The sequence below is a fragment of the Lissotriton helveticus genome, chromosome 10, assembly GCF_964261635.1.
Source record: "Lissotriton helveticus chromosome 10, aLisHel1.1, whole genome shotgun sequence".
NCBI lineage: Eukaryota > Metazoa > Chordata > Amphibia > Caudata > Salamandridae > Lissotriton > Lissotriton helveticus.
Genome location: NC_136071.1, coordinates 417,439,372 through 417,465,397, shown reverse-complemented (window position 1 = coordinate 417,465,397; position 26,026 = coordinate 417,439,372). Strand labels below are relative to the sequence as shown.

The following is a 26,026-nucleotide window of genomic DNA, read 5'->3' as shown; positions in this document are numbered from 1 at the left end:
CTCTATGGGGGTGTTTATAAAAAATTAAAAGCTGAGAATCCAAACTGCTCCTCACATTCTAAGTCCTTCTCTCATACTCGCCAATACACCTCAGGACACATAATTTCCTGCATTGATCAAGATTCGGATAGAAAAAAGTTCTAGACATCGTTTTACTTCTTTTTGTGATATAAAAGCACACACCTTCTGGAACAAACCTTTGTCCTGAGATATCAAGCGCCCTTACGTCTGAAACCCTTCTAAATGACACAAGGCGGGGGCGTGGCCAAGATGGCGACCTGCTAGGACGTGTCCCGCTCGGCTCCCCGGCCCTGAACCCCGATCAGCCCTACCACTAGCCTGCAAAACCCCCAAATTACCGGCGCTTTACCCTGCTGAGCAGCGCTGACCAGTGGCGTCCAACGAGAGGTCTCTGGCGACTGCAGCGACTGACTAAATTGTGCTCTGCCTGCCGCGGCCGCAACGCCTCGGGGAGAAGAAAGCGGCGGCAGATCCTCTGGGGACTCCACGGGAGTCTTATCAGGCAGTGCAGGCCCCAGAGGATCTGCCGCCGCCCGCTCTCGGGCGGAGCGCTGCCCACGACAACCGGCACCACCAGAGACCTGCTGCACTTACACAGCCCCGGCGGATGGCCTGCCCTGTGGGAGCCGGGGACAGCTGGCCCTTTGACGCCCTGGTGGGCTGCCGCGAAAATCGAGGCCCCGGCTTCGGGCCTACGCGGCACGGAGGAGCGGAGGCCAGCAGACACCCTGCCTCATCAGGATCCATTGCGGTGAGCCTTGCAACAAAGCCATCGCCGGACATTTAGCGAGCGGTCCCCGCCACAGCCCTGACCCACCCGAAGACCCCACGCGCGACCACACACCACCCGCCTCCGCGGAACTCGAGGCCCCGGCTTTGGGCCTAGGCACGGCGGAGAGGCAGGAACCAGCAACGACCCTGCCCCAGCCGGGGACCATCACAGTGAGGCTTGCGGCGTGGTAAGCGGACCCTGCCTCAGCTTTGCCCACCTGGGGAACCCGCGCCCGTCCTCGCGATACCCGCCTCCATGGGACCCGGGTTCAGGCTCGACTAGGCCTGCCCAACTGTAAACCTGGGAGGACTATACCCGCCCAGCAAGTGAGATGTAACCAGCCACCTGTGTGGTTGTCCCTCTTCGACTGGGAGCCGAAGCGTCCCGCCAAGCAACACCAGACGACGTGCCTGACCCCACCAAAACATTTCCAGCACGTTCCCCGCGGCGATGGCCCCCCCTGGAGCCGCCCACCCTATAGACGCAGCCTCAACCCCACTCCTGCCGGGCTGCCCTGCCACCTGGAGCTGCCCCCCTGGTCGGGGACACCCGGCTGGGACACCATGGCCAAGATGAGCTTCAGGGGAGTTCGTACTATTAATGACATGTTGGCGAAAACCGCGTCGAAAGGGGAGAAGACCCAGACGTCCCCGTCGCCATCCGTGTCGGCGGCCATCCCGGAGAAAGGGAGCGGGGAGGCCCCTATTACAAAAGTCTTCCTGGAAACGCTATTCAACACCCTGCGGGAGGACTTTCAGGCGTTGAAACAGGACTTAGCAGGCGAGCAGCGAGAACTCCGCCGTGACGTGGACGGCCTGGGGGAAAGGGTGGCAGCGATGGAAGAAACGGGCCAGGCCCGTTGGGAGGAGCTGGAATCACTGCAGCAGGAGGTCCTCCGCCTCCGAGACCAACAGGTGGACCTTCAAGCACATGCGGAGGGACCTCGAAAACCGCTCCCGGCGGAACAACATATGGGTCCGGGGAGTGCCACTGAAAGCAGAGGGGAACAGCGTTACCAGCTACCTACAGGACCTGTTCAGGGAGATCCTTGGTGAACCTGCCGGCTTCACCATCCGCATAGACAGAGCGCAGAGAGTTGGCCTGGCACGATGCGCGTCGCCCCCCCCTGCGGACATACTGGCCTATCTCCCGGACTTCCCTCTGAAAGAAAGGATTCTGAATGAAGCCCGTCGGAAACAACCTCTCAGTTTCCGAGATAACCCTGTAGCGTTATTTCAGGACCTTTCCGCGATTACGCTTCAGAAACGACGGGCCTTCCGGGTTGCCACAACATTTCTGAGAGAGAGAGGGGTGCCCTACTCCTGGGGTCACCCATTCCGACTGATTTTCAAATGGGAAGGAACCCTACACCAGCTTCGCTTGCTCCGAGACACGTGCGACCTGCTGGGGCTCGACATGCCAGAGGACGCCTTCCCGCGACCACGCAAGAGGGAGCATCACCGAGTTCCTGGGAGGGTTGGCGCCAAGTGCGAAGGCGACGCTCTCCCCAAAAGAACCTGAGGCCGGACACGGTGACTGTAGTTTTGGAACAAGCGGCGGCCATCCAAGAGGTGGTCAGGGACACAACGGCTCCACCTTGAAGTACCACTGTGTGGGGGTTTTGCCTTCATAGCTGTGCAATCTCGAGGGCGGGGGGAGGGGGGGCACGATGGTTGCCACTGCCACACACTCTTCCATTTTGAGACTCTGCGGGCCCGAATTGTCTTTGCTCGGGCCCGGGACTATGGTTCCAAGTTTGGGATTCCCAGTTGGGGGGGGGGGGGGTCAGTTGGGGGTTGCTGGGGGGGAGAAGAGGGGGGGTGGGAATTGGGGAAGAGGGGGACGGTTGAGGTTGTTTTTTTGGGGTCGGGGTTGGGAGGTTGGTTGCTGGGAGGGGGTACCCCTTGTCCACCTATTTCAGTTGCTGCCCAGAGGAGCCCTTTTGTTTTTGTTTCTTGCACATCATTCACAGCTCCAGAACCTCCCGGCTGATCAATGCCACACACCAAGCTTAAAGTTCTCTCCCTGAATGTGAGGGGCCTTAACAACCCCATTAAGCGTCGGGCAGTCTTGTCCCTCTTAGAGCACACAGCAGCCGATATTTGCCTCCTACAGGAGACACACCTCCTGCCCAAAGACCAGCATCGTCTTAAATCCTGGGCCTTCCCTACACAGCTTTTTTCATCATCCTCCAAGAAAGCAGCGGGGGTGGCAATCTTGGTGTCTAGGTCATTCACAGGCAAGGTTCTGCAGCGGGAGGCGGAGATCAAGGGGAGATTGTTGGTACACCGCTTCCCCATAGCAGGACAGACATTAATAGTGGGGTCAATATATGCACCTAACGAGGGGCAGGAAACATTTCTCAAAACAGCACTAGCAGCGGCCACAGCAAACACGGAGCGCCGGCTCCTTCTGGGGGGGCGACCTTAACTTAGTCTTTCATAACACACATGATCGCTCCTGCCAACGGTAGGGTCAGGTTGGGGCCCTCTCCAAAGCCAGCAAGCTTACCTACATGATCTTGACCTGACTGACCTCTGGAGGCATATACACCCACGCAGCACCGCCTACACCTATCATTCAGGGGCTCACAAATCATATGCCAGGCTGGACTACTTCCTATGCACCTCCCCATTGGTAGCACAGGTGCAGGAGATGGACATCTTGCCGGCCTCGCTCTCTGACCACTCCCCAATAGTGACCACGTTCCTCATGCCAGCAACACCGGCCCCGCGCCGACATTGGCGCCTCCGAGAGGCCCTCCTTCATACTCCCTCAACGGTGGAGCGGATCAAAACCGCTATCACACAATTCTTGACACACAATCACAATACCGACACCTCGAGAGCCACTGAATGGGCAACCCTGAAGGCATTCCTGCGCGGCGAATTTATATCTATAGCCGTAGCCAATAACAAAGACCGAGCACAGAAGAGGGACGAAATCACGCAACGAGTGTCGGAACTGGAGCAAATGCACCAGCGCACGGGGCAGCACAGGCCTGGCGGCAACTATGCACCGAGAGGAAAATGCTAGCCGCGCTAGATCAAGATGCCGCGGAGTATGCAGCTCTACGCCTCAAGCAGGCGTACTACTCAGGGGGAGACCGATGCGGTCGGCTCTTAGCGAGAAAGCTACGGGAACAGCGCCAAAGGCAGGGGGTGCGGGCAGTACAGGCTGAGGGGGGAGACCTTGCCACAAACGACGCGGCGATAGCGGAATCCTTCGGAAAATTCTACAAATCCCTCTACGCTGGAGACACCCTTGACCTGCAGGCAGGCCAGACTTATCTGCAGGAGGCACGTCTCCCGTCTCTAAATTCGGCACAGGCGGATCTCCTGGACAGGCCAATTGGCCTAGAAGAGGTGATCTCAGCGATTTCCCGCCTGAAGCTTGGGAAATCCCCTGGCCCAGATGGCTACCCGCAAGTTTTTATAAAACGTTTTGCCACCAGGTAGCCCCCCTCCTGCGGGACCTTTTCAATTTCTTTGACCAGCCTGGTGCGATCCCCGCAGAACTCCGGGAGGCGTCAATCTCATCCCGAAACCGGGCAGGGATGCGACCCGTTGCGGATCATACCGTCCGATCTCGCTATTGAATATCGACTTCAAACTCTACACGGGTATTTTAGCGAGCAGATTGGCCCCTTACATTCAACAACTAGTGGAGCCAGACCAGGCGGCTTTTATACCCCAGCAACAGACCAGTGACAATATCAGTAGTGTCCTCCATCTCATCGAGGCGGGATCTCGCGCACGCCCAGACTGCATGCTATTCACGATTGACGCTGAAAAAGCATTCGATAGGGTGCACTCGCCCGACCTGGAACAGGTCCTGCATCATTTTGTCTTCGGGGAGGTCCTCTGCATCCGCATCCTGAACTGCTACAGACAACCTAACGCCACAGTGCGCGTCAATGGGCATACATCCCCCCGCTTCCCGATTGGAAGAGGGACCAAGCAGGGTTGCCCCCTTTCACCCATTTTGTTTGCCCTCTACATGGAGCCGCTGGCGCAAAGGGTTAGGCAACACAACCTCATCAAGGGCATTAAATTTGGAGGTGACATCCACAAAATTAGTCTCTACGCAGACGACCTCTTGCTCTCCCTTACCGAGCCGGTTCAATCGCTTCGGGCGCTTTTTATTGAACTCCATGCTTTGCGCTCGCCTCCGGGTTTAAAATCAACACGGAGAAATCGATTGCTCTTAATATCTCCTTATCGCATGACACCCTCTCCGAAGTACAAGCAGAACACGATGTGCAGTGGTCCGACTCGACCGTCCCCTATTTGGGAGTCCTCCTAGGTCCCACCATCCCAACTACGGTCCCCTATTTGGGAGTCCTCCTAGTTCCCACCATCCCAACTACGGTAGAAGCGAACTATACTAGACTCCGCACGCAGCTCCGTGATGAACTCCGGAGATGGAAACGACACTCTCTCTCCTGGTTGGGGAGGATAGCCGCCAATAAAAAGACCCTGCTACCACAGATTCTTTACCTGTTCCAAACCCTCCCACTGAGACCGCCTCGCGGCTGGATCCAACAGATGCAGTCCGAGCTGACACGCTATATATGGCAGGGTCGTCGGCCACGCTTTAAGCAAGCAATTGCAGTCCTCCCACCGGGTCATGGCGGGGTAGGGATACCTGACCTCCAACTCTACTTCTACGTGGCACAACTCCGGAGCCTGGTGGAGTGGTATCAGCCGGAGACGGGGAAGCACTGGCTTTTTCAACACCAGGCGGTGGCGGGTAAGCCCCTACAGGTGATCCCCTTTCTCCCTAGGCGCCATCGACCACCTAACCTCTATGCCTCCCACATCACAGGCACGGTCATGGAAGTGTGGGACCGCGTTGCGTCCAAACATGAACTGTCTTCCTTCCCCTCTAACACCGCTCTTTGACAATCCCGACTTCACCCCGGGTCTAGATCCGAAAGCCTTTACGAACTGGCGCCGCTCCCCTTGAGAACTAGTGCACCTCTTCAATTTGGAAGGAATCCTTTCCTTCTCGCAGCTGAAAGAGGATTACGGCATACCGGAGGACGACCGCCTAGCCTCTGTTTCTGTTTCCGGGAAGAAAAGCGGAAGAAGAGGTATTCCCGAGATTTTCTTATTTACTGCCTGCACTCCTACAACATAGAGGCAATCATGGCCGCAGATGACTTTGACATAGTCATCGAAGCAATGCTGGAGGAACCATACAAGAACCGTGAGGATGAAAGCCAGAGGAATGAGGAGACACAGGAGGCAGAGAGCAGCAACACCAAGAGAAAGAGTCCCAGTCCCAGTCCCAGCCCCAGCAAGAACAAAGATGAGCAGGAAAGCAAGGACTGCAGTAGCCGAAGCAAGGACTGCAGTAACCAAGATCGCAGCAAGGACCGCAGCACTCGTAGCAGGAGCCGCAACCGACACCGGAGCACCCGTAGTAGGAGCAAGGAGCGTCGACACCGCAGTAAGAGCAGAGAGCGGCGCCATCGGAGTCGGGAACGACGGCACCGTAGCAGGAGCCGCGAGCGCAGACCCTCCCGTAGTAGAGACCGCTGGAGGGATGAGCGTGTGCGTCACCGAAGCCCTGTGCGCCGTCCAACGCCAAGCATCGGTAGGAGCCCTCGGAACTTTGAGAAGAGCCCCGTCAGGGAGCCCCTTGATAACTTGTCCCCTGAGGAGCGAGATGCCCGCACTGTCTTCTGTATGCAGCTGGCAGCCCGGATCCGACCACGTGACCTGGAGGACTTTTTCTCTGCAGTAGGCAAGGTGTGGGATGTGCGCATCATCGCTGACAGAAACTCCCGCCGCTCTAAGGGAATTGCATATGTTGAGTTTTGCGAAATCCAGTCCGTACCTTTGGCCATAGGGCTGACCAACCAGCGCCTGCTGGGAGTGCCTATCATCGTCCAAGCCTCACAGGCTGAGAAGAATCGCCTGGCTGGCTTGGCTAACAACATGCAGCGCTTTAGTGCTGGTCCCCAGAAGCTGTATGTGGGGGAACTGCACTGTAACATAACTGAGGGCATGCTGCGTGGCATTTTTGAGCCTTTCGGAAAGGTTCTGATCCTAAATGATTGCATTTGGTCGTGTCCCACGGGCCAGCGATGGCTGTTCTTCGGACTGTTTCTCCGGTTGCAGCATTCTGTTTAGGACGTCCTGGATTCTTGGCCATCCGTCTTTCTTCTGGTCCACTGTTCTGCTTCCCGAAGACTGGGTTTTGTGTTTATCTTCATTTTCTCTTGTTGGATTCCTGGAACTTTTACTTATCTGACTTTACTTATGACTGAACTGTTCTACACAAAGAAAGAGGAAGGACTGTACTCTAGGATACCTTTTATACTACACCTACTCTATGGTATCCTAGGGGTTCATGGGATATGTAGTTTATTGCTTTTTCTTTACTTGATTGGCTGCTGTATTTTTTGGTAGTAAAGAAATGAGACAGCATAATCCTCGCCTCCTGTCCCTAATAGAATTGAAAATTCTTGGCACGAATGTTAGCAAATTTTAAATTGTATTTTTGCTCTACATCTATTTGTACTGTTAGCTTTACTGACTTACCTGTTTGACTAGGATCATGTACTCTATGTAAAGCGCTCTGATATCTGCAAAGATCTTGTTCGCGCTATATAAAACTTTCAAATAAATAAATAAAATAAAATAGCCTACCTGCAGGTTCGACACTGGGCACTCCACCCTGATGTTAAACCCGGAGCGCACCGGCCTCTTACCCCCTATGAGAAGTGGCTTCTTACTCGCACTTCCGAGAAAAAGTTGATCTCGGACCTATACCAACACCTCCTCCTCACGAACATACATACATATAACGCAGGCAGATGCCGATGGGAGCGGGAACTAGGCAGGACCCTCACACACAAGGAATGGGGTGGTATATACCACAGGGCACGACACTCCACATACCACACCGGATTGACCGAAACCCTAACCAAGGTGGCCACCTACTGGTACCTCACACCTGCACGCCTTCATCAAGCCGACCCACACATTAGCGACCGCTGTTGGAGAGGGTGCGGAGAACTGGGCACATTGGAACACCTGCTCTGGAGCTGTGACCGCATACAAGGGTATTGGGACACGATAATAGATGAAATAGATTCCCACCTGGATACTCAACTTCCCCGATTTCCTGCTTACATCCTACTGGGGCTGCCCAACACCCTGATGTATCCCCTGAAGTCCCGTAGAGGTCGCCTCATAGCGATTGCATTGGGAGCGGCCACACAAAACATCCTAGCACATTGGAGGACCCCGCAGGCTCCCCCACACACAGGCTGGTTACACAGGTTATGGATGGTGCTTGGCATAGAGAAGCTGTCCCTGGAACGGGCCGGCCGGGGAGACGAATTCCCAGAGTTGTGGCGTCCCTTCTTAACACTGCTCACAGGGAAGTTTCGCGAGCTGAGCTGCCCCAGATACTTAAGCCTTCTCAGGCTGGCCGACACTCCAATTCCAGAACCAAGGGCAACCAAGGGCGTGCGACACCACAAACACTGATGCTTCGATCATACTTCCTATTTTTTTGGCTGCAATGGACTTCTTCCTTTAGATGGGAGGACGGGGGGAGGGGGGAAGGGAGGGGGTGGGACCCAATGTTTTGTGTTTACAGATATAGACGGCCTGCATTGCTGCTCGCCCTGGCAGGCACTGAATGTACTTACCGCCCTTACATTACCACTTGCCTTGCTGAACTTGTTTAACGGACTAAGGCCCTATTGTCTTGTTCTTTGTGGAAACTCAATAAAAGATTTAAACCATAAATGACACAAGGCATAACAACATAACCAATCTCAAAGAAAGCTGTTTCAGATTCAAGAATTCATTCTCAGACCAATTCATTAGCTCCTTAAGAACAATATATACATCCCATAGAAACGAATACCTTGGACCTGGGGGTACTTTGATTCTAATACTTTTTAAAAGTCTCTTCACAACATCATGTTGAGCAACCGGCAAACAATGTTCACAGGTCTATATGATCTTCCTTCAATGAAGATTTCTGTTAAAAAAAATTATCACCTCTATTAGAGGTGCTGATACGGAATCCAAACCCCTCGAAGAACACCAACAAAACCATCTCCCCCAGACAAATTTGTATGCCTTTGAAGTTCCTGGAGACCATGACTCCTTGATGAGTTTTGAAGCCTCCAAAGATAATACTGACACCTGCCAGATTCTCCCGAAATCAGCCAAGCCATCAGCCTTAAATACCCTAAAGAACTAACTTGTGGTTCCTCCCCAACGCATCTGTTAATATCTCCGGAATGTCTGGAAGAAGAAGAGGGTCTGTAACTAACATCTCCATTACACCCGGAAACCAAACTTGAGAACTTCAAAAGGGGGTTACCAAAACTAACTCTGTCGCTTCCCTTCTCACCTTCAAAAGTACTCTCTGAATTAATGCAAAAGGCGGGAAAGCATAAGCTTTTTAACCCCCCCAATGCTGTAAAAAGTCATCTACTGCCGCTCGAGGGTCCTTCCTCCAACGGAAGAACTTTGGAAGTTGTTCATTCACTCTGTTTGCAAACAGGTCCAACTCCATCGGACCCCAAACCGAATTAATCGTAGAGAACACCTCCCTGTTGAAAACCCCAATCGCTAAAATCCTTCAGTTGTCTCGAATTCCAATCTGCTACAAAGTTGCTCAGCCCTGGTAAATGCTGTGCCTGAATCATGATATTCTTTCCCAGACAAAAATGCTAATATTCCTTTGCCAGATCTGCAAGAGCCTTTGAATGTGGGCCTCCCAACTGGTTCACATATCTCACTGCTGACACATTGTCCATCTTCAATAGGACACACACTTCACTTGGTCCCTCACAAAACTCTTCATTGTAAAAGACCCTGCCAGCAATTCTAGATAATTGATGTGCATTTATTTTTCCTGACTTGTCCATTTCACTCCTGTTGTTGCAGAACCACACCTTGCTCCCCAACCCTGAAGGCTAGCTTTTGACTCTGTGACCATATCTGCACTCTGACCGGAAATGGCCCTTCCATTCCTAGCCTCTAGAACACAGCTTTCCAAACTTTTCTTGTTGGTGACACACTTTTTGTAGATGCATCATTTTGTGACACAGTAAGGCAGTGTAGCGAGCGAGCCCGAACCACCTAAGGGGAGTTCGGGGGGGGGGGAGGGGGGTGAAGGGTTTCTCCCCACGGAAGAACATTTTGAAATACAAATGGGCAAATAGTCTCCCTCTGTCTGTCTGTCTCCCTCTGTCTGTCTGTCTCCCTCTGTCTGTCTGTCGCCCTCTGTCTGTCGCCCTCTGTCTGTCGCCCTCTTTCTGTCGCCCTCTGTCTGTCGCCCTCTGTCTCCGTCGCCCTCTGTCTCTGTCGCCCTCTGTCTGTCCCCCTCTGTCTGTCCCCCTCTGTCTGTCGCCCTCTGTCTGTCGCTCTCTGTCTCCGTCCCTCTGTCTCCGTCCCTCCGTCTCCCTCCCTCTGTCTCCCTCCCTCTGTCTCCCTCTCTCTCTGTCTCCCTCTCTCTCTCTGTCTCCCTCCCTCTGTCTGTCTCCCTCTCCTTCCCTCTGTCTCCCTCTGACTCCCTCCCTCTGTCTCACTCTGCCTCCCTCCCTCTGTCTCCCTCTCTCTGTCTCCCTTTCTCTCTGTCTCCTCCCACTCCCTCTCTCTGTCACCCTCTGTCTCCCTCTCTCTCTCTCTGCCTCTCTGTCTGCCTCAGTCTCTGCCTCTCTCTGTCTGTCCCTGTCTCTTCCTCTATCTGCCTGTCTGTCCCTGTCTCCCACCCTCTGTCTCCCTCCCTCTCCCTCTCTGTCCCTGTCTGTCTAAGTCTCTGCCTCTATCTGTCTGTCCCTGTCTCTGCCTCTATCTGTCTGTCTGTCTCTCCCCGTCTCTGTCTGTCCCTGTCTCCCTCCCTCTGTCTGTCTCTGTCTCTTATCTGTCTGCCCCGGCCCTGCCTCTATCTGTCTCTGTCTGTCCCTGTCTCTGTCTCTATCTCTATCTCCTTCCCTCTCTCTGTCTCTCTCCGTCTCCCCCTCTCTCTCTGTCTCCCTCCCTCTCGCTGTCTCCCTCCCTCTCTCTCTATCTCTCTATCTCTCTCTCCCCCTCTCTCCTTCTCTCTCTCTGTCTACCTCTTTCTCACTTACTCTGGCTGTCTCCCTCTCCCTCTTGTCTCCCTCCCTCTTGCCTGTCTCCCTCTTGCCTGTCTCCCTCTTGCCTGTCTCCCTCCCTCTGTCTCCCTCCCTCGGGAGGCACATATTTAACTGACGCTGTTGATAATGCATAGCAAAATTATAGAGATAAATTACATGAGAGTATGGAAAATTAGATCATAGAAAGGGAGATTGCAAAGAGAAGTAACGAAAACAAGACAAAACTTAAAAAAGCAACGTGTAAGAATAAATCACATGATATGATTAACAAAAATAAAAAACTCAACGTTACAGGAAAAAAAGGAAATATTAAACAAATTTTTGAATACTACTATATGGCACCCAATTACGTTACAGACCGAAAACTAAGGTGAAAACAACACACTAGCAAATGGAAAGAGGAAACAAAGTATATCACAATTTCTAATTTAACCTTGGTGTTTCAACTTATCTTAAACAGCAGCAAACACCATGTGTGTTTATCAAGAACATAAAATACATGTGAACCTAAATGATGATAATCCCCAGTACTGTAAGTAATTGATGGGGAAAAGATATGATACAAAGCAATTAAAGCAGCTATTACTATAAGAATGACACACTCTGTGAGAACTCCATAGTTAACACTACACCTCAGTTCTCTCTTTCCACCGTGTGGGCGAGGCTCGGGGACCAAAACCACTGGGCTGACACAGGGACTGTCAGAGGGTTCAATAGCCCCAAACTCCAGCATCTTGCTTACTTCAGCTTTGATGCTCTCCTTAACTTAGTCAAACTGTCAATAGATCTTTGTTTTGACAGGCAGGCTGTCTCCAGTGTCCACATCATGGGTACTCCAGTGTGTCTTTCCAAGGATTAAGGATAAGAGCCCAGCATACTGTTGCAGGGCTTGCCAGCAGACAGCCTGCTGTTGGGCAGAGAAGGTGTCTGAGTAGACACCTCCATCTACTGACCTACCTTTAGGGTTGTAAGAGATGAGGTCAGGGAGTGGTCCACTCTCTGCTTCTTGATTCTCATCAGAGGGTATTTTTCATATTAGGGGGCCAGACAGCAAGAGTGGCCAAATCGACCCCACCCTCAGAGACTAAAATAGCTTCAGTGTGAACGCAGATTTGCTCTGGGCACACTATTAAGCCCACCTGGAGACTTGTCATACCAGTGCTAGCTGGAGGAGTTCTAGGGGGTTATTTTTGAGACAGGCAGAGTCTCCAGTTGTGTGCTCTAACTGTTTACAGGTGTAATTCCAGGCCTTTTGGGGATCAAAGTGTTTACCTTTGTACTCACTATTGGGTTTTTTAAAGTGTTCTGGGACCCACCCTCTTATTCAGGTTTTTCGGGGCCTTTAAAAGACTCTTTACTGTTATCCTTTGGCTGTTCACCCACTTTCCCAGGGGTGGTTTCGTAACCCCTTTCTTTTGGTCACCACCACTGTTAGTCTTGCTCACCCTTGTCTGGACCTAGTGGTCTGCCTACTTTCCCAGTTCTTGGGAAGAAATTGGACTTAGGTCTAACAGATGCAATTACTTAAAATGCATGCATTCATAAACAGATTATAAAGCCCAGCATAGGCATGCGCTTTAGTTAACCAGCCATCTAGTGTTTTCACTGAATAGTCTACAAAGTCAACCCATCACTGACGCAAGGTTTTTGTGAACCCCCCTGAATCTAATGCTATATTCCTCAGTGGTGAGTGCAAAACCGTCAATCAGGGTACACTTCATGAGGTCATAGGACCCAGCGTCTGCCTCAATGAGTGTCAGGAGTCTATCCCTGCACTTATCAGTGAACAGTTTCTAAAGCAATGGTCCCCAGTGTGACTGCTTCACATGTCTCTAGGCATAGGCCCTCTCAAAGGCTGTGAACCATTTTTTAAGGTCATCACCTTCCTTAACTTGGGGACAATCCCTTTAGGGATTTTAGGGTTGTAAGAGTTCTCTCTGTGAAGTACTACAAAAATAACATAAAGGGCTGTACCTACCAACAGCCCCAATCCCATTACCAAATAATCAGTCAGTTGGCAGAGAAGAAAGTTCAATCGTTTATTCAAGCAAAATACTCTATAGAGGAGCCTCTCCAACTCTCACCTATCCGGTGCGCGGAGAAGACTGTTGGCTCGTAATCAAACATAGTAGGAGTGTATCCAAAGAGAAACTTGGTCACATAACCACAATAATGGAATACTACTGAAAAGCTGGATGCCTAGCGATATGCATCGTTAACCTTAGGGACAACCTAGTGATAAAGAGAAGAAACTTCATAAGGACCTATATTGTGTAGTAAATATGGGCGAAAGATATCCAGAGGCTGATGGTTTAAATGCCCATGTCATAAAATATCCACCTAAGTTATCCAAAAACAGAGCCAAAAAGTTTAAACACAATATCTTGAGGAAAAATGCGGACACTTTGTTCTCCGACCCTTACTTTAATTCAGATAAAGGCACCTTAACTAATGACCTGATATTTTATACTAATAAAACGACTAAATGGCGCAATGCCTTCACCGGAATGCTCAACATAAAAGATACGAAGAACACTCCACATGGCACAAAAATAACGACCTCACCATCAAGAAGATGCAGAGCAGAACTTTGCATCACCATATATAAAACTGGTATTGTACAGATACAGGCAGCTAACAGTGAACTAATGAAGTTCGACAAGGTATTCCCTACTATAAAAGGTTTACTTGAGGGCGTAAGACACCAACGACAGCTGACCCCACCAGAAAATGAGACAGAACGGACAGAGGGATCCACGAGCCATATGAATATTGAACAAAACCAGCCCCAAAAGGAGAATACCACTAGCAGAGACGATGATCAGACTGGAGGCAGCCGAGAGCCAGATACCAAATCCGGAAAGAAATCCGAGATAGAAGTGTCTATAGCGAATAAGGAAACAGTAAGGATAGAGAGGTCTACGAGTCATGTGAATAGAGAACAAGACCAACCCCAAAAGGAAAGGACGCCACCGGTGCTAAATACCGAGCCTACCCAAGCAGAACCTACAGGGGCACAGAATGAATCACTCAAGGTGAATCAAGAAACCGAAAAGAGAGGAAACATCAACTGCTCATTACCTATCTCGAATACTGTACTGATGCCAAGCAAAACCCCACCCACAAAAACGCTCCTAACCTTACAAACCATAGATAACTCTCAAAACAGTTAAAAAAGAAACGGAATCAACAACCGAACAGATGGTAAAAAGAATATGTCTGTGGCACTAAATAAAGATCAAAAACAGAGAAGAGCATTTTACAACCACCGGACCCACCGACTAATCATCCCTAAGTACTCACTCAGGAATCAGAAGGCTATCAAAGATCTTCAGAAACTAGTCTGCAACTTGACTCAAATCACAAAGAGTACCATACAAGCGATCGAAGAAATACGAGAAGTGACGGCAAGCACCAACTCAAAGATCTCGAATATACAAAATCTCGTACACTCCTTACATAGAAAGAGCAATGAGAGGGACCTATCCCTAGCGAATAGGACCAACCGCCCAAATAGGACGAAAACACTGTCGAAGGAGGAAGCCCTTACCTTACTCCGAACATATGAAGCACCAGACCGGAAGAATGTGGAGAACATCAAAACAGTTCCGATTGACTATAATAGAACAACAAGAAAGAAGGATAGAAAACCCAATCTTAACAATTTACAACAAGTCCAGTTTAATTCTGAATACGAAAAATCGAACAGTAATAACCAGGGAAAACAACTGACTTGCCTCCTACTCAACTGCCGATCGGCTACTAAACATGCATCAGACATAGCAGACCTCATCATTGACAAGGAAATTGATCTAGCAATCCTCACAGAAACGTGGCTCTCGGAAGCATCATCTCCAACCATGGATCTCCTAGTACCACCTCAATATAACATTGTGAGACTGGATAGACCAAGACAGCCAGGAGGAGGAATTGCCTGCATTCATCAAGCAGAGTTAGAGGTCAGCCAAGTTCAAGCCGACCCGCTAGAATCCTGTGAATACTTAGGTATCAATATAAGATCAGCCACCAACCAAAGATGCAATATACACGCATTTTACCACCCACCAGGAGAGAATGCAAAGTTCATTGAGCAGCTAATGGAGATCATCATGATCAACTCAAACACAGATGCTAATAACATATTCCTAGGAGATTTTAACTTACACTGGGATGACTGCAACGACAAGCTAGTCAACACACTTAAAGATTTCCTTGCTGAGCTAAAACTCAACCAAGCATGCACGGAACCCACACATACTAAAGGAGCAACATTGGATTGGATTATATAAGGCAACAAAAACACATCAATCCTCTCAATTGACCCGTGCAACTGGTCTGATCACTATGCAATAACCTTCTCGATACCGACATTGAAAAAAGGCAAGACCTTCCAACCTCCCAATTGCAAAAAATGGATCCGAGACACAAGAGAGGCTAACATTGAGCTACTAATAGAAACCTGCGAGAGAGACTTAAAGACACCTAACAACTTGCAGAATGTAAATGAGCTGACAGAACACTATCTAACTTCAGTCGGAAATATAGTCAACAACACCTTGCCATTAAAACTAAAAAGAATCACGGAGAAGACGAAAAATCCGTGGTTTGACGGATCACTAAACGAAGATAGGCGCAAACTGAGAATGGCGGAAAGAAAATGGAGACAACACCCATCATCCCCTGAGCTGAAAGCCCTTAGAAAAATGAGAAACGAATATAACAAGAAGATCATCAATTCCAAACAGGAGTTTATAAGAGCGGAATTGGACAATGCCAAAAACAGACCGCGAAAACTCTTTGAAATCCTGAAGCAACAATCGAACAAACTAGCCAAAACAGCTCATGAATACGCAAAAACGACGCTTAGCAGTGAGGAATTCTCAACGTTCTTCACAAAGAAGGCCAAATCGCTGGAAACAGAACTCTTAAGCGCCGCGACTAAACCCCCCAACCAACTAATGGCTACAGGCGAGGCCAACCCGACTGCTGGATATAGAAATACAAAAAATAAGGCAAACTGGGACACATTCGATCTATATGATCAGGCCACGATAGCCAAAACGCTTTCCAAAATCAAACCTAACAACCATTACCAAGATCCCTTACCAGCGAAATGCGTAAGAGGAATTAGCCATATTGTGGTACCAATCTGGACCAAAATAATAAACGCATCACTATCTCAGGGGATCCTCCCTGACTGCCTGAAAACAGGTCAAGTGGTCCCTCTGATCAAAAAAGCAACTGCGGATATTACTGACCCGAATAACTTTCGACCAGTGACCAACATCCCCCTATTGGCCAAATTAATTGAGAAATGCGTACAGGGCCAGCTGAGCCAACACATCTCTAAGTTCTCACTACTAGATGAATGCCAATCAGGATTCAGATCAGGGCATAGCACGGAAACAGCGATCCTCCATATTGTGGATGACGCACTACAAGCACTTGATCGAAATCAAGCATGCTTACTAATTCTCCTAGACCTGTCATCTGCATTCGACACAGTTAATCACAAAGCTTTACTGGCCAGGCTAAAGGACAGAATGGGACTGTCCGGAAATGTGCTGAAATGGTTCGACTCGTTCCTACGAAACAGAACACAACGTTTCCTGGTCAACCAATCAATATCACCACCGTGCCCCAACTCGATTGGGGTTCCACAAGGATCAACATTATCCCCGGATCTGTTCAACCTCTATGTAGAACCCCTTACAGCAATTCTCAGCAACTCAAAAATATCCTACCATATGTATGCGGACGACACGCAGATATATCTAAAGATATCTTCCCGTAAAGACATTGAACGGATGAATGAAACACTAAAAATGACAATGGAATGGTTAACTACTAACCACTTGAAGCTAAATGCTCAGAAAACTGAATTCTTACTTGTCTCTCCACCAAGGAGCGTTACAGAAATAAAAGAGTGGACCAAACTGGTGACGGCGCTCAACTGCACCCCGACGCTCGTCAACTCAGCCAAATCACTGGGAATTACTTTAGATGAGAACCTTGACATGAAAGCTCACATTAATTCAATGGCCAAAAGCGCCCGCTTCCACCTGAACTACCTAAGAAAACTGAAACCATTTATCTCGGAATCTGATCTGAAACTAGCAACCCAATCCTTAGTCATCTCGAGAATTGAATATGGTTGCACTACCTTAGCGGGTTTACCAAAAACCTCCACAGCGCCACTAAAAGCCTGCCTCAACGCTGCGGCGAGACTCATCTCGGGCTCAAGGAAGTTTGACCACATATCCCCACACTTGAAAGCTCTAAACTGGCTACCCTACGAGGCCAGGATTCAACTAAAGATTGCATGTATCACCCATAGAGCACTTCACCACAATACTCCCGGATACCTATCCAAGAAAATTGAGCTGTCAGGAGGAAACAGACCGGCCAGGAGCGCCAAGGAGTTGGTGTTGAGACCAGCCATCTTCAAAAAGAAAAAAACTTATGACAGAGCGTTCTCCGGAGCAGCTCCTAGAATCTGGAACTCACTCCCCCCTAGCATTAGGAAGACTCCGAACACAGCAACATTTAAGCGGGAAGCGAAGAGCTTCTTAATGAGTAAATACCTTACATAGAAAACTGCATGGAACGCTATGTGCTACAGTCCTGTACTCAAACTAAACACTTACGTCCTCGAAAGAGAATGTTCGACGGGAATTAGATGAAAGAGAAACAATGAGGCAAAACAGATGACACCTCTTGTGATTAATCCGAACACCTACTGCTACCTCTTGTTAAAGTGAACTTATCTGAAACCATATAACCTACTACCTCTTATATACGACGAAAATGACTATGTTAATATCTTATGCTTTATAGTACGGTATAATGTAATAGATAGCCTCTCTAATTGAAGGTATTTATTTATGCACTCACTAAAGCCTTATAATTATCTACCTCACACCTTATATGCTCGAATTGAAGGTGGCTATTTATGCACTCACGAAAGCCTTATAATTATCTACCTCACACTTATATGCTGTTTAATGGACTTCATATTATTAATTTGCTTAACTTACCTCTATGTAAAGCGCTCTGATACCCACGGGTCTTGTTCGCGCTATATAAAACTTTCAATAAATAAATAAACATGAGGTTATATACTTTTCAGTTCAACACATATAATCACTGTAAAAGGAAAAAACACCAGTAGGCCCTCGAGCTCCAGGGAAAGACCATATATGGCACACATGATTAGTTTCAAAGCGTAACTATTTATTACTGGGAAGGACAGGAGGGGTGACTCTTTATTTATTTTTTATTTATTGAAACGTTTTCTATAGCGCGAACAAGACCCTTGGGTATCAGAGCGCTTAACAAAACAAGAAATATATTGGAGACACGTCTTATATAATATACGATATGACAGTGGAGAAATTAGTTGGGTATCCTTCCTCCAAGGCTAGATAAAAGGAAGATAGAGTAGGCTCAAAATAAATAGCAGTACTGTACGAGGTTAAAAAATTAATATACAATGTTCTGAGGTAGGTTAGGGATTAATTATATTATATATGTTGTACGAGGTCTTCCCTATATGGTTGTTTTTTAATACTTATCCTTAATCCTCTGTGCTTTCCAGATCCAAAGTTAGAAACGCGTCAACCTCTGGTATCAGCATAGAGTTGGTGATTTCCTATTTCCTTCCAGCATAGTGATCACTTAGCCTCCTCTATGTCAAGGCTTAGGTGATTCATTGACTTGACTATGGAAGGAACTTACTCATGAGAAAGATCTTAGTTTCCCTTTTAAATATTGCAGTGTTTGGGATTTTTCTAATGTTCGGGGGGAGTGAGTTCCAGATTCTGGGGGCCGCTCCTGAAAACGCTCTATCGTAGGTTTTTCTTTTCTTGAAGAAGGGTGGTCTCAGCAACAGTTCCTTGGCACTCCTGGCCGGTCTGTTTCCTCCCGATATTTCAATTTTCTGGCTAAGGTATCTAGGTGTGTTGTAATTAATCACTTTGTGGGTAATACATGCCATTTTTAGCTGTATTCTAGCTTTGTAAGGTAGCGAATTTAACGCTTTCAGGTGCGGGGAGATAAGGTCAAATTTCCTTGTTCCTGTGATAAGTCTTGCTGCTGCATTGAGGCATGCCTTTATTGGTGCTGTGGAAATTTTTGGTAGTCCTGCTAACGTTGTACACCCATATTCAATCCTCGAGATGACCAGTGATTGCACTGCTAGTTTTAGGTCCGTCTCAGTTAAAAATGATTTCATTTTTCTTAGGTAATTCAAATGGAAACGGTCACTTTTTGCCATTGCTTTGATGTTGGCTTTCATGTCTAGGTTCTCGTCCAAAGTGATTCCAAGTGATTTCGCTGAATCAAGTAGAGTGGGGGTGCAGTTTAATGCTGTGATCATTTTCGACCATTCCTTCACTTCTGATTGATTCTTTTGTGGCGAGATAAGTAAGAATTCTGTTTTATGTGCGTTTAGCTTCAGATGATTGATAGTTAGCCATTTTAGCGTCATTTTGAGGGCCTCATTCATTAAGATGATGTCTTCCAGGGCAGTGATCTTAATGTAAATCTGCGTGTCATCCGCGTACATATGGTACGATATTTTGGAATTTCGCAGAATTTCAGTAAGGGGTTCTATGTACAAGTTAAACAGTGATGGAGATAATGTGGATCCTTGAGGTACTCCAATTGTGTTTGGACATGAAGGTGACAGTGATTGGTTGACCAGGAATCTCTGACTTCTATTCTGTAGGAAGGATTCAAACCATTTCAGCACCTTGCCAGATGTTCCCATCCTGTCCTGGAGTCTGTTCAGTAATTTTTCATGGTTAAAATATCAAATGCAGATGATAAGTCGAGGAGGATGATAGACAAGATCTGTTTTGATCTAGTGCCTGAAGTGCATTATCGACAATGTGTAGGATTGCCGTTTCCGTGCTGTGACCTGTTCTAAATCCTGATTGGCAGTCATCTAATAGTGAGAAATTCTCGATGTGTTGGCTCAGCTGATTCTGTACACATTTCTCTATTAATTTGGCAAGAAGTGGGATGTTGGTCACTGGGCGATAGTTATTTGGATCTGCTGGGTCCACTGTAGGTGTTTTAATGATCGGTACAACTTGACCTGTTTTTAGGCATTCTGGAAGGATCCCCTTTCGTCTTGGTGCCCGGGAGTGTAGGCATGGCGCTTCCAGGAATGCACGTTATCGCCCCCCAAAGCCAGATGCGACCTTGAGTCTCAGGACAGTCGAGTAAAGAGCCTACTTTCAGCTGCTCTCAGTAACTCAGATGAACTGCGGCTTGACAACTGCCAGTGATTAACACGTGATCACAGCCCGTGTTCGGACATTGGTTCGGAAAATGGCGCCTCTATGGTTCCCGGCCTACTTTGTTAACAGTAAATATGCAAGGAGCGAATAAACGTTTTCCTCCCTGCAAAAACATGTAGATGATTTATGTATATATCAAGCAAAAAAAGGGCACGTATAGATGCATCGTGCTAACATAATATATGTCCGATACTCCTTATGCCTGGGAAATCTATTTTTTATCCCTCAGAACGGCCCTTTTAGCATGATGTAGCTAACTAAAACAGCTCAATCTTCAAATATTCCCTCATCGATCAGCATTAAATCTTTGACCTCTTGCTGAACTAACTGAGTCTTTACTGCTGCTGGGGATGGACCGGCCACAGAGGAGGTGAGTTTAGTTGCGCAATAAGAGCAGCATGCAGGTGCACATTGTACACAAATGCAACACGTGAATATGATACCGGCTATACATGCCAGTACTATCAGAATTTTCCATCCCCAAGTAAACAACAAACCCTAGAACCAAACAGAGAGGGACCACGTACCAGTCTCTACATGTATTTCGGAAGCCAAACGGTGTACCTTCTGGATAGCCAAATTAACGGAGTGGGCGGAGTCAGGAATATAAACACAGCAAGAGCTACCGATCACATTGCATGCTCCTCCTCGATCTGCTAAGATAACGTCTAAAACCATACGATTTTGAAGCGAAACAAGTCTGGTCGCTTGAAGCTCTACTGTTATGTTAGTCAATAGTCCTGCAGTAGTGTTAATTACCAGAAATCAACGTGTAGGGAGAAAGAATGAGTGATCATTCAGTTTCCTTAGGTTTATATCAACTAATCAAAGAGGAGAATGATCACTTGTCCTGCATAACCAGGGTATGCAGTTTGCGTTCTAACCAGTCCCAATTTAACCCTCATGCACGTGTGTTTGATGGTCGTTCGAGCGGTTTATCTTGATTCTCCGCTGTCCCTCACACGTGTGTGCATAATCTTCGGGTCTTTTTTGTTTTATGCACCCTCCACCAGGAGGTTGTACCCTTGGTTAGGATCAGTAGTGATCAGTGAGAGGTATGTGGGATAGTGAAGTGAATGGTTCAAATTTAAAAATCTCTCTTTTCCAGATTACGTATTTATTGGTTCTGGTTTGGAGATAATAAAATTATTTACAAGTGATAGAGAGTGATTATGACTCTCTCACATTAGCAATAGTGGGGTAGGTCGACATGTTTCAGCCCTTAGTTGCCAGATGGTCAATGGGCTTTCTTCAGGACCGGTGTGAAAGAGGGTGAAGAGACCATTGGGCGTCTCTGTGTATGTGAAGCAATACTGGAGAATCCTAGTTTGCTGTTGTCTACTTACGAAGTGTTATTCATAATGTCTTCATGAAGGTCTTTGTGTACCTGTAATTCAAAAAACATAGAGACTAGACAAGGGTAAGGGGTATGGGTATACATATGACTGGTAACACTGGTTCAATAACCAGGAACGATTAACGCCGTTTGGCGTAACAACTAAAAAATAGCAATACTTTATCCGACTGTCGCCACCTCTAGAACAGGGTCAACTCTTGCATTCCTAGTAACGTTTATAATAGCAGGGCTACAGACTACCTGTGTAGATTGCCCACAAATCATTATTTCGTTTTTGTTGTGCCATTGATTATGGTTATTGACGTAGTTAGCGTTTAGCCTCTAAGTACATTGTTTCAAAGCATGTAGTTCAGTAGTTGTGGTAACAGTTAAAAAAGGTCTCACGAATAGGTGTTCGTGTCGTTCATTTACACAACCGTCCACTAGACCAGTTAATGTCCTGACTGATAAATTGTTCTTAATGTGTTGTATTCGTACACACTCACAAACTCTATTTACGTCTGTTTTAACTCATTGCGCAAAGTGGCTCGCTGTGACTGTAACGTAAATATGCCTCGTAAAAACACGGTCTTTATAAAAGTGACATTTTGACCATCAAGCGGGCTCTTACTTGGTGATGTAACGGGGTACCCTCAATTATCTAAGGGAGATAAGTAACCGTTTAAAAGCAGGAAAACGTAAATGGTATTCTTACACGTACCTTCGGTGTAGGTTATTATTACCTCAGCGGGTTTACCAGGAGGTCAGAGAGGCCTTCTGGGGACAAGACGTTTAGTTTAGAAACGTTTAGAAAGAGATACTTTACGGTTTTGTTGTTCGTCGGCTGCTCCCCTCGTGTACCTGCGGTCTCTATCTGCACGACTTGTGCCGACTCTACTCACTGGACCCGGATGTAATAGAGGGACTTCCTGGTTAACCTTATGTTTCTCTTAGTGGGGTAATGGCAACTGAAAAAAGACTCATCGTGGTAGACAGTCTATTTTCCGTGGTTACTCGATTAATGTGAAATGTTGAATGTATAAAAGCAGATCTTAATTGCAGGATGTGAATTGCATAATATTCATTTTCCGAGAAAGTATGACCTAGATCGAATGTTATTCGAGGTGGTCACATAATTGGAATACTGCTGGTAATTTACTTGTGATAAGTTCAGAATTCACAGAACCTACTTGTAAATGCTGCCCCATGGGATATTATCGTTCAGTCCTTCGGAATCAGTTTTGAGCCTATGGACCCATCGTTGCTCCTTTTCGAAGAGGATTCTTAAGGCATTATGATCTTTATTGTTCAATGTTTCTAGGACTACCCAGTTCAGGTCATTGGTTGTGTGTCCTGCTTCAAAATAATGGCTAGACATCTTGGTTGTGATTTTTTTACACTTAACGTTGCTTCTATGTTCACATAGGCGTTGTTTGATTCTTCTACAGGTCATGCCTATGTACCTTTTGTTACAGGGGCAAGTAATCATATAAATCACATGACTTGTATTGCAGTTCGTGTGATTCAACAGGTATCAGGTTTTAGGGGAGGACTCGGGAAGCCAGGGAGAGAGAGAGGAAAATATGGCCGACGGAGGTGAGGCAGATAAGGCTGTAAAAAGTATATCGGGCAGTGAATCTTCTTTGGGATGTACCTCCTGTTGTGGGACATTACCCTTGTGGCTCTTGCTCAGTGTGCCCACTAACGAAAAAAACAAAAGAAATCGACCTTCTACCCAATTTTAAATGTAAACTGTTGAATCACACGAACTGCAATACAAGTCATGTGATTTATATGATTACTTGCCCCTGTAACAAAAGGTACATAGGCATGACCTGTAGAAGAATCAAACAACGCCTATGTGAACATAGAAGCAACGTTAAGTGTAAAAAAATCACAACCAAGATGTCTAGCCATTATTTTGAAGCAGGACACACAACCAATGACCTGAACTGGGTAGTCCTAGAAACATTGAACAATAAAGATCATAATGCCGAAAGAATCCTCTTCGAAAGGGAGCAACGATGGGTCCATAGGCTCAAAACTGATTCAGAAGGACTGAACGATAATATCCCATGGGGCAGCATTTACAAGTAGGTTCTATGTATTCTGAACTTATCACAAGTAAATTACCAGCAGTATTCCAATTATGTGACCACCTCGAATAACATTCGATCTAGGTCATACTTTCTCGGAAAATGAATATTATGTAATTCACATCCTGCAATTAAGATCTGCTTTTATACATCCAACATTTCACATTAATCGAGTAACCACGGAAAATAGACTGTCTACCACGATGAGTCTTTTTTCAGTTGCCATTACCCCACTAAGAGAAACATAAGGTTAACCAGGATGTCCCTCTATTACATCCGGGTCCAGTGAGTAGAGTCACTACAAGTCGTGCAGATAGAGACCGCAGGTACACGAGGGGAGCAGCCGACGAACAACAAAACCGTAAAGTATCTCTTTCTAAACGTTTCTAAACTAAACGTCTTGTCCCCAGAAGGCCTCTCTGACCCCCTGGTAAACCCGCTGAGGTAATAATAACCTACACCGAAGGTACGTGTAAGAATACCATTTACGTTTTCCTTCTTTTAAACGGTTACTTATCTCCCTTAGATAATTGAGGGTACCCCGTTACATCACCAAGTAAGAGCCCGCTTGATGGTCAAAATGTCACTTTTATAAAGACCGTGTTTTTACGAGGCATATTTACGTTACAGTCACAGCGGGCCACTTTGCGCAATGAGTTAAAACAGACGTAAATAGAGTTTGTGAGTGTGTACGAATACAACACATTAAGAACAATTTATCAGTCAGGACATTAACTGGTCTAGTGGACGGTTGTGTAAATGAATGACACGAACACCTATTCGTGAGACCTTTTTTAACTGTTACCACACTACTGAACTACATGCTTTGAAACAATGTACTTAGAGGCTAAACGCTAACTACGTCAATAACCATAATCAATGGCACAACAAAAACGAAATAATGATTTGTGGGCAATCTACACAGGTAGTCTGTAGCCCTGCTATTATAAACGTTACTAGGAATGCAAGAGTTGACCCTGTTCTAGAGGTGGCGACAGTCGGATAAAGTATTGCTATTTTTTAGTTGTTACGCCAAACGACGTTAATCGATCCTGGTTATTGAACCAGTGTTACCAGTCATATGTATACCCATACCCCTTACCCTTGTCTAGTCTCTATGTTTTTTTAATTACAGGTACACAAAGACCTTCATGAAGTCATTATGAATAACACTTCGTAAGTAGACAACAGCAAACTAGGATTCTCCAGTATTGCTTCACATACACAGAGACGCCCAATGGTCTCTTCACCCTCTTTCACACCGGTCCTGAAGAAAGCCCATTGACCATCTGGCAACTAAGGGCTGAAGCATGTCGACCTACCCCACTATTGCTAATGTGAGAGAGTCATAATCACTCTCTATCACTTGTAAATAATTGTATTATCTCCAAACCAGAACCAATAAATACGTAATCTGGAAAAGAGAGATTTTTCAATTTGAACCATTCACTTCACTATCCCACATACCTCTCACTGATCACTACTGATCCTAACCAAGGGTACAACCTCCTGGTGGAGGGTGCATAAAACAAAAAAGACCCGATGATTATGCACACACGTGTGAGGGACAGCGGAGAATCAAGATAAACCGCTCGAACGACCATCAAACATACGTGCATGAGGGTTGAATTGGGACTGGTTAGAACGCAAACTGCATACCCTGGTTATGCAGGACAAGTGATCATTCTCCTCTTTGATTAGTTGGTAGTGTTAATTACCCCTTCAACTACTCTAGACAAACACCGTACTTCTTTACTGGTAATTATAGGTCCCCAGATGGGAAACACCTCTTTTACAATGTCAGTAAAAGGCTGCAATGGAGTATCTGTCTGATCTATATCGGTAGTATCTATCTCCCTTTTATTCCTCCTAACAAGCACATGTCGTTTAGCCAAGCGGTTATCCTTGTGATAATTAGAAGGGGCAATATAGACTGGAGGATACAGGAAGGACAAATAACAACGTCCAGCCCAACCTCGTGGAAGCCAAGTATAGGCATTTTCTCCACAGACAAAATACACATTAGGAGGGGTTAACAATGGGGGGCTGCTAAAGGTACACAACTGATAAGTGTAATTACATCGGCTCTCTCCTACTGATACGTACCCTACTCCCTGAACACAGAACGCGGAGGTACTATTTAGTATAGGCACTGGAATAGCTCTATCTTCAGTAACATTTCAGTCTTGAAAATGTTGAAAATACAGAGGGAAATTAAACTCAACAAAATCGAAAATCTCATTTTTCAACCAAGTGGCATTTTCATGCGTTGTATACATATTCATACATGCATTCAGATCTAAGGTTCCCTCTCAATTATTCCCATCGGGGTTGAATCCTTGATGAGTCTTAATATATGCTAAAATCATTTCATAATCT

At 46.9% G+C, this 26,026-nt stretch overlaps 1 protein-coding gene and 1 pseudogene across 3 annotated transcripts in view; both read left to right on the top strand.

Moving 5' to 3' along the window:
• The window catches only part of AXIN1 (axin 1), a 271,337-nt gene that overhangs the window by 171,230 nt on the left and 74,081 nt on the right, over positions 1-26,026 (top strand). The gene's annotated exons all lie outside the window — the stretch shown is intronic.
• LOC144785245 (putative RNA-binding protein 23 pseudogene) lies at positions 5,860-6,933 on the top strand (annotated as a pseudogene). The gene has a single exon (XR_013601815.1). The product of XR_013601815.1 is annotated as a putative RNA-binding protein 23 pseudogene (transcript).